Raw genomic sequence first — 8,028 nt, forward strand, 5'->3', positions numbered from 1 at the left:
ACAATCTTATTTCTAACTAAAATCATAAATATTTCCCCAGGCCAAATATTCCAAAAATATTTGGATGTTTATTAAAAAAAAGTCACTTTAATTGTCAGTGAATTTTTAAAATAATTAAGTAAAATCAGAAAAAAAAAATCTCTTGAGTGCTTTGGGAAGGGCTCTTAACTATCATGAATGTTAACTCGAAGGACAGTAACTAAAGGACCAATTTCTTTTTTTTATTTATTGATATATTTTTTATTTATATTTCAAATGATTTCCCCTTTTCTGGGTCCCCACTCCCCAAAAGTCCCATAAGCCCTCTTCCCTCCCCCCGGTCCTCCATCTATCCCTTCCCGCTTCCCTGTTTTGGAATTCCCCTATACTGTTGCACTGAGTCTTTCCAGAACCAGGGTCCACTCTTCCATTCTTTTTGGACATCATTTGATATGTGGATTATGGCTTGGGTATTCAAAGTTTCTAGGCTAATATCCACTTATCAGTGAGTGCATACCATGATTGATCTTTTGAGACTGGGTTACCTCACTTAGTATGATGTTCTCCAGCTCCATCCATTTGAAGGACCAATTTCTAAATCACAGAAACCAATTGTGAAAAAAATAAAAACAACATAGTAAAACATAGAGCTGTTCCCATCAAAATATCAGTCTTTGAATTATATAGCATGAACCTTTAAAGATGACTTTAACAATTAATAACTGGAGGAAGTAAGTGGATGATAAATAAGCAAGCACTTTTCCTAAAAAAAATCTCAAAACTATAAACTTAGATAAAGTTGCCCAATGTCAACAAAAATGAAAAACCCATATGTTTATAAAAATATATGATATTTCACACTCAGTACTTTGGGAAAAATTTGAAGCAAAGTATTGATGGAAAAGCACAGAAATGGAAGCTCTCTCTCTTCTATCAGTCAGGAACAGATGGGTTACAGTGGGCTTCAAGAGCAGTTGGGCATAAAGTTGAGCATGTATACTCTCATCATCCCATTTCTAGGTCTGTATGTCTGAGACCTAACAGAATGTTCAGATTGCGTTCAGAAAATGTGATATACTTACAACAAAGGAACTCCCTCACAGAACCAAGGCTAGGGAGAAGAAAACCAACACAGTCAGCTCCAGTAAGAACTCTCTTCAAAGTTGCAGGCCAGAAAATGACAAGATAGCTCTAGAGGTTGCCTTTTAGAAAGACTCCTGACCATCCTCAAGTGTTCCATTTTCATAGTGTCCCCACCAGACCTTACCTTCTGATAGTCATTTTGTGGTAAAAATTTCAAAACAAGAATTTGAGAGTACACATAATCAAACAAGTTTGGCAACCATGAATTTATTATTTAATAAAGTATACCTTACTATTTCCCTTTGCATATGGTCATCACTAGAACTAGAATTAAAACTTCGACTTCAAAAACAACCAACACAGACCATTAATTGAAAAGTTCAGTAACCTTTTCCAGATCGCTCCACTTGAATATCCAAAACCTGGACTTGAACTCAGAAAACCTACTTTTGATATCAGAGTTATAATCATGATGTGCTTTGGTGTATCATTTTACAGAACAATATGTATTAAACTTCTTCATCTCACCAAATATTATATCAGCTATAAAAGGGAAATTAAATATGTGATTGTAAATCTCCAAGCATACTGATTGGCTTGTAAAAGCACCATCAAAGAGCGCTAAAGGGGATGGATATGATTAAGATGCATTGTATATATAATGAAGCTTTCAAAGAATAAAGAAATGCTAACACTCTGAAGGTGAGAAGGGACTAGGAAGAAAAGGAGGAGAGGGAGAAGGAAGCTGGGACTGAAGGAAAGAGGGAAGGGAGAGAGGACAGAGAAGGAGAAAGATCATCTCCAAATTAGAGCAGCATCCTTTAGGAACTGCACGTGCCCAATTTGGAAAATGCACGAAGTAGAAGTGTAAACGAGAAAATCTGTTTTCTCTTCGTTGCTGCAGGCCCCAGAGCATCTGGTCTCATTAAAGGTGCAAAAGTCGAATATCCTATTGAACATTTTCTTTGGTGTAGGAAATTAAGTTAAATTAAAAACATGACCTCTCTCTCAAACTGGCAAAAGTGATCTAGCTCTCTAACCATGATCGTATCCTTCAGCAATACATCAAAACCAGACCTCACTGTGGGACTCACACAGCTGAGCCATGGGGCTCCTCTGAGACTCCTGTTTATTTGGCTCCATTTGGGCAAAGAGGATCAGGTTCTATATAAAATCCAAAGGAAGAAGGTGATATCCGCCCTGGGAGGAGGGTTTCAGGTCTTCCCGAACATTTCACAGGCCATCCACTCAAAGTCAGAGCTGCTAACAGCCAGGAGGGTTGCTGCCCCCACTCTTCACTTTGAGACAACATTGTGGCTCAAGGGGATACAGGCGGGATTGTTTCTGGCTGGGCTTGAGCTATGAACTCAACTGTAATCCTATAAAGCCCAGCACAGAAAGCCATGGGGAGCAAGGAAGGAGCAGTATTCAAGACACAAAGGCTCTAGCCTCTGCTTTACCCATCCAAGCCACAAACAGAGCCTACTATTTTCCTATATCAAGGTCTCCCAGGGCAGATGTCATTAGTCCTGTTTTGCCATCCAATCAATACCCTGAAACTTCTTCCCTAGTATCTTTGTGAAGAACTTTCTTTAACCCAAAACAAAGACAAAGAGAAACAGCTCTCCAAACAACTGTGGAGCAGGCCTGAAAGAGTAGGGAGCAGTTGAAGTTTCTGTAACAAAGTGGTGATGCTTCAGAAGACAAACTCCAAAGTAGTATTCAAAAATGGAGGTGAATAATTCTTATAGAAGTATGCTATTACAATGCTACTTATAGACTAAAAGCTTAAAACAATTAAAATGCCTAAATTTAGATATTCTAAAAAGTGTGGTCAAACAATATAATCTCAATTTGTTAGACCACCAAAAAAATCTCTAGAGCCCAACAAGAGGATTTTTTTCCACCTAAATGGTTATCCCTGTTACTATCTGTCTTACTTTTATCTCCTGGTGCTTTGATAAAATGTACTGACAAAAACACCTTACTTAAGGGAGAAAGACTTACTAGGCTCACAATTTTACCTATCAGTCTATCTCTGTGGGGAAGTCAAGGGGGCAGGAAATTAAATCCACAATCAAAAGTAGAAAGAGAATGAATCCTTATATGCCTGTACTCAGCTAACTTACACTTAAACCCCTCGATGCAGAGAGAGAGTGAGACAGAGAGAGAGAGAGATACAGAGAGACAGAGACAGAGACAAAGAGACAGAGAGAGATAGACAGAGACAGAGACAGAGAGACCGAGAAACAGAGAGACAGAGGGAGAAACAAGAGAAATATGTGACCAGGGAATGATAACTACTTTTAGACTGATCTTCTCATGTCAATTTACATAATCAAGAGACAGACTACCACACAAGCATGCCTACAGGCCAACCTCATCAGGGGAGGCAGGATGGTGGAAGCCAATGCAGGAAGATGAGATATTCACCATCAACTTCAAAGTCAAATATGCAGCAGAGAGTACAGTAAAAGTTGGGCAATCCTATAAACTCCCAAAGACTACCCCTAGTGATAGAGTTCTTCCAATAAGGCTGCACTTGCTAAAGGTTCCATAACATTATCCAAACAGCATCACCAACTGGGGCTCAAATACCTGAGCCAATGGTGGCCATTCCTCATACAAACTACCATAAGCAAGTTGATAGATTGTTCTGTCTCGTGCTTTCTTTTTTTTTAAAAAAAGGGGGGGGGTGAATTTAATTTTCCTTTACATTTTAGTGAATACTTCTTGATGACAGAACATGGGGCTAAGGCTGCTTGGTAGTTGGTGTTTTCCTAACAGTGTGTAGTCTTCGGTAGTGAGTGGAATGACTTGTATGAAGTCACACTGTCAAACTAGCAAGACAGCATTTATGGCCCCATCATTTTCAGGATTGTTGGTAACTTGGGCACACTGTCCCCAAGAAGCAGAAGGATGATGAGAAGACTCCACAGATAGTCCCTGAAAATCTGCTAGACAGAGAGGGGCAATTGAGAGCAAAAGTACTTTCCAACATGGTTGAGCAGAAACAAAAAGGCTCCCGCCTTTTGGCAGGAGATAGATCCCTCTGCCCTAAGTCTGTGCCCAAGGAGAAAAAGTATTGAAAGCTATTCAAATCCCTCTATCAGCATCATGAGATACAATTTTAAATCTAACTCTTGCTTTTCTGGTGTGTTAGGGTATCCGGGACTTGCTGTGGTAGGAGAACTGAGTTCTAATGTTGCCATGGTTTCTGTTGGTAGGGTTCTTGTGCTTGCCTTTCCCCATATGGTGCTAATTGGTATTCTTCTTTCTGGCTGGAGTTTATTCTTCCTGTTGGTCTATAAGCCTGTGTCCTTACTCTTCTGAGCTCAAAAGTGAGATCACTACTGGGAGATCTCTCTCTCTCTCTCTCTCTCTCTCTCTCTCTCTCTCTCTCTCTCTCTCTCTCTCTCTCTCCCTCTCTCTCTCTCTCTCTCTTTCTCTCTCTCTCTCCTGGAAGGCTATGCACAGAAGGCTGTGGAGTCTCCCAGATCCCTGGTGTAAATGGCTGCAGGAAGACTTCTGTCCCAGCTGCTCCACTGATCTTAGGCCTGTGTGCTCCTAGCTGGGTCCCCTCTAGAGAGAAGGTGGAGATCACACCTCTGCTCTCAGAAGTGAAAGCCTGCTGGGAGATTACTCCCTCCTGGTGGGCTATGCACAGAAGGCTGTGGAGTCTTCTGGATTCCTGGTATAAATAGCAGCATGAGCATTCTGTCCCAGCTGCTCCTCTGATCTTAGGCCTTGTGTGCTCCTAGGTGGGTCCCCTCCAGAGAGAAGGTAAAAATCTCACCTCTGTGCTCAGAAGTGAAACCACTGCTGGGAGATCACTCTCTCCTGGCAGGCTATGCACAGAAGGCTGTGGAGTCTCCCGTCTCCCTGGTACAAATGGCAGCCCTTAGACTTCCACCTCAGCTGCTCCACTGATCATAGAAGGCTGTGGGGTCTTCCGGATACCCCAACACACTGGAAAAGTAAGACTTGGATTTAAAATTGTATCTCATGATGCTGATAGAGTGCTTCAAGAAGGACTTAAATAAGTTCCTTAAAGCAATACAGGAGACCATGGGTCAACAGGTAAAAGTCCTTAAAGAGGAAACACAAAAATTACTTAAAGAAATACAGGAGAACATGGGTCAATAAGCAGAAGCCCTTAAAGAAGAAACACAAAAATCCCATGAAGAATTATAGGAAAACACAAACAATCAAGTGAAGTAACTGAACAAAAGCATCCAAGATCTAAAAGTAGAAGTAGAAACAATAAAGAAATCACAAAGTGAGACATTTCTGGAGTTAGAAGACCTTGGAAAGAATTCAGGAATCATAAATGCAGCATCAACAACAGAATACAAAAGATAGAAGAAAGAACCCAGTTGCTGATGATACCATAAAAAAACACTGACTCAACAGTCAACGAAAATGCAAAATGCATAAATCTGGTAACCCAAAACATCCAACAACTAAAGGACACAATAAGACCAAACCTAAGCATTATAGATATAGACAAGAGGTAGGATTTACATGTTGAAGGCCCAGTAAATATCTTCAATAAAATTGTAGAAGAAAACTTCCCTAACCTAGAGAAAGAGATGCCCATGAACATACAAGAAGCCTTCAGAACTCCAAACAGACAGGATCAGAACAGAAAGTCCTCCTGGCACATAAAAATCAAAATACCAAATTCACTAAACAATGAAAAAATATTAAAAGCAGTAAGGGGAAAAGGGCAAGTAACTTATAAAGGCAGACCTATCAGAATCACACCAGACTTCTCACCAGAGATGGTGAAAGCTAGAAGATCCTGGGCAGACCTCATACAGACCCTAAGAGAACACAAGTGCCTTCCCAGGCTACTATGCCCAGCAAAACTCTCAATCATCATAGATGGAGAAACCAAGATATTCCATGATAAAACCAAATTTACACAATATCTGTCCACAAATCCAGCCCTACAAAGGATAATTGATGGAAAATGCCAACACAAGGAGGGAAACTACACCCTAGAAAAAGCAAGAAAGTAATCTTCCAACAAACCCAAAAGAAGATACCCACACAAACATAAAAATAACATCAAAAATAACAGGAAGCAACAATCACTATTCCCTAATATCTCTTAACAACAATAGACTCAACTCCCCAATAAAAAGACATAGACGAATGAAATATTTGTCATGTAAGTCTTCAATTTTATCAGAAAATTTTTGTAATTCCCCTTTTAATAATTTAGTAATTTTTTATGTCTACCATTTTATGTGCATTATTTTTCATGATAATCTTCAATTTTAATATGTCTTTCTATATACTTCCTCTATATTATCAGAAATGTTTTCAATGTAAATCTTTGCTTTTATCACAAATGTTTATAATTCCACCATCAATTAATTTAGAAAGAGTTTTTATATCTACCATTTTATATGTAAAATTTTCCATGAAATAGTCAGTTTTAAGATGTTTGTCTATATGTTCCTTGAATTTTACCAGAAACATTTTCCTTGTAAATCTTCAATTTTATCTGAAAATGTTTTTAATTTCACCTTCAATCAACTTAGAATTATCTTTATGCCTATCATTTTGTCTGTATAAGTTCCATGATAACCTTTAATTTTAACATGTTTTTCTATATATTTCTTCAATTTTATCAGAAATATTTTCCATGTAAATCTTCAAGTTTATCAGAAAATATTTATAATTCCACTTTCAATCAACTTAGAAATACTTTTGTATATACCATTATTATGTCTATATAAAATGTTCCATGATAATCTTTATTTATAAGATGTTTTTCTACATTTTTCTACAATTTAATCAAAAATATTTTCCATGTAAATCTTCAATTCTATCATAAAATTTTTCTAACCCATATTTCAATTAATTTAGCTATGTTTTACATGTCTATCACTTTACTCTTTATTTTTCCATTAAAATTGTCAATTTTAACATGTTTATCGGAAATATTTTTCCATGTAGATTTTTAATCTTATCATGACGTGTTTTTACTTCTCTTTACTTCCCTTTTCAATAAATAAATAAATAAAAGTTATTCGAACAGGATGAAGAAAAAAGAAGGCACGGAAGAGAATGGTACTAAAGTGTGCTTTGTCGGTAATGGCTTTACAAGAAAACCACCTAAATATGAAAGGTTCATTAGGCCCATGGGTCTATGTTTCAAAAAAAGTCCATGCCACACACCCTGAGCTGAAAGCTACCTTTTGCCTGCCAATACTCTGTGTGTAAAAGAACCCACCATCGCATTATATACAATCATGGGTGAGATCACCAAAGGTACAGTGATTGAAGTGAAAGTGGGGCAGTTGGACCTTTTGACACAAGGTGTCTCATGCTTTGAAAGGTTTCAGTCCATGATTGGTTGACTCCCTCCCTTCTGGGCCTATGGTGAAGCAGAATAATTGACAGAAGAGCAGGTAAGGTTCAAGTGAAACACCTCACCTCACCTCATCTCACCAAAGCCTGGGAGAATAAAAAAAGGACTCGGGGCAGGAAATAATCCCCAAGTGATACATGTGGTAATTCACAGATGGTCATAGAACTAAGAATCATTTATTCTTAGTTCTACCATTTTACTACTGAGTGCCTGGTCCTAAACAGAACATCAAGATTACCCACTAAAATACCCAGAAAACATTATGGAAGAAGGAACAGAGCCAGATGGGGAGGAACACTCTTGCTGTTGTATATGGCATAATTACTATAGTCATAAACACAAGAGCAGAAGTGGCTATCTACACAAAACTTGGGAGGAAAGAAAATGATGTGAAAGTAGAGGGTGAGCAGAAAATAAAGGAAATGGAAGAAAACTTATAACATTGTGGGTGACACAACCCACAGAAAACAGACTCTGTGACCTACTTCTTCCAACTGGACCTCACCCAGTTTTCAACATCTCTAAATCCTACTATCAGTTATGAATGAACCAGTGCAGTAATTCACTGGTAGATAGGCAAG

The 8,028-nt window shown here is 38.4% G+C and overlaps 1 pseudogene; it reads left to right on the forward strand.

The window, feature by feature from the left end:
• Nucleotides 1-3,472: 3,472 nt before the first annotated feature.
• On the forward strand, nucleotides 3,473-7,436 carry LOC127687972 (ribosome biogenesis protein NSA2 homolog; annotated as a pseudogene).
• The last annotated feature ends 592 nt before the right edge of the window (nucleotides 7,437-8,028 follow it).

This window comes from Apodemus sylvaticus, chromosome 6 (genome assembly GCF_947179515.1).
Source record: "Apodemus sylvaticus chromosome 6, mApoSyl1.1, whole genome shotgun sequence".
Classification (NCBI taxonomy): domain Eukaryota; kingdom Metazoa; phylum Chordata; class Mammalia; order Rodentia; family Muridae; genus Apodemus; species Apodemus sylvaticus.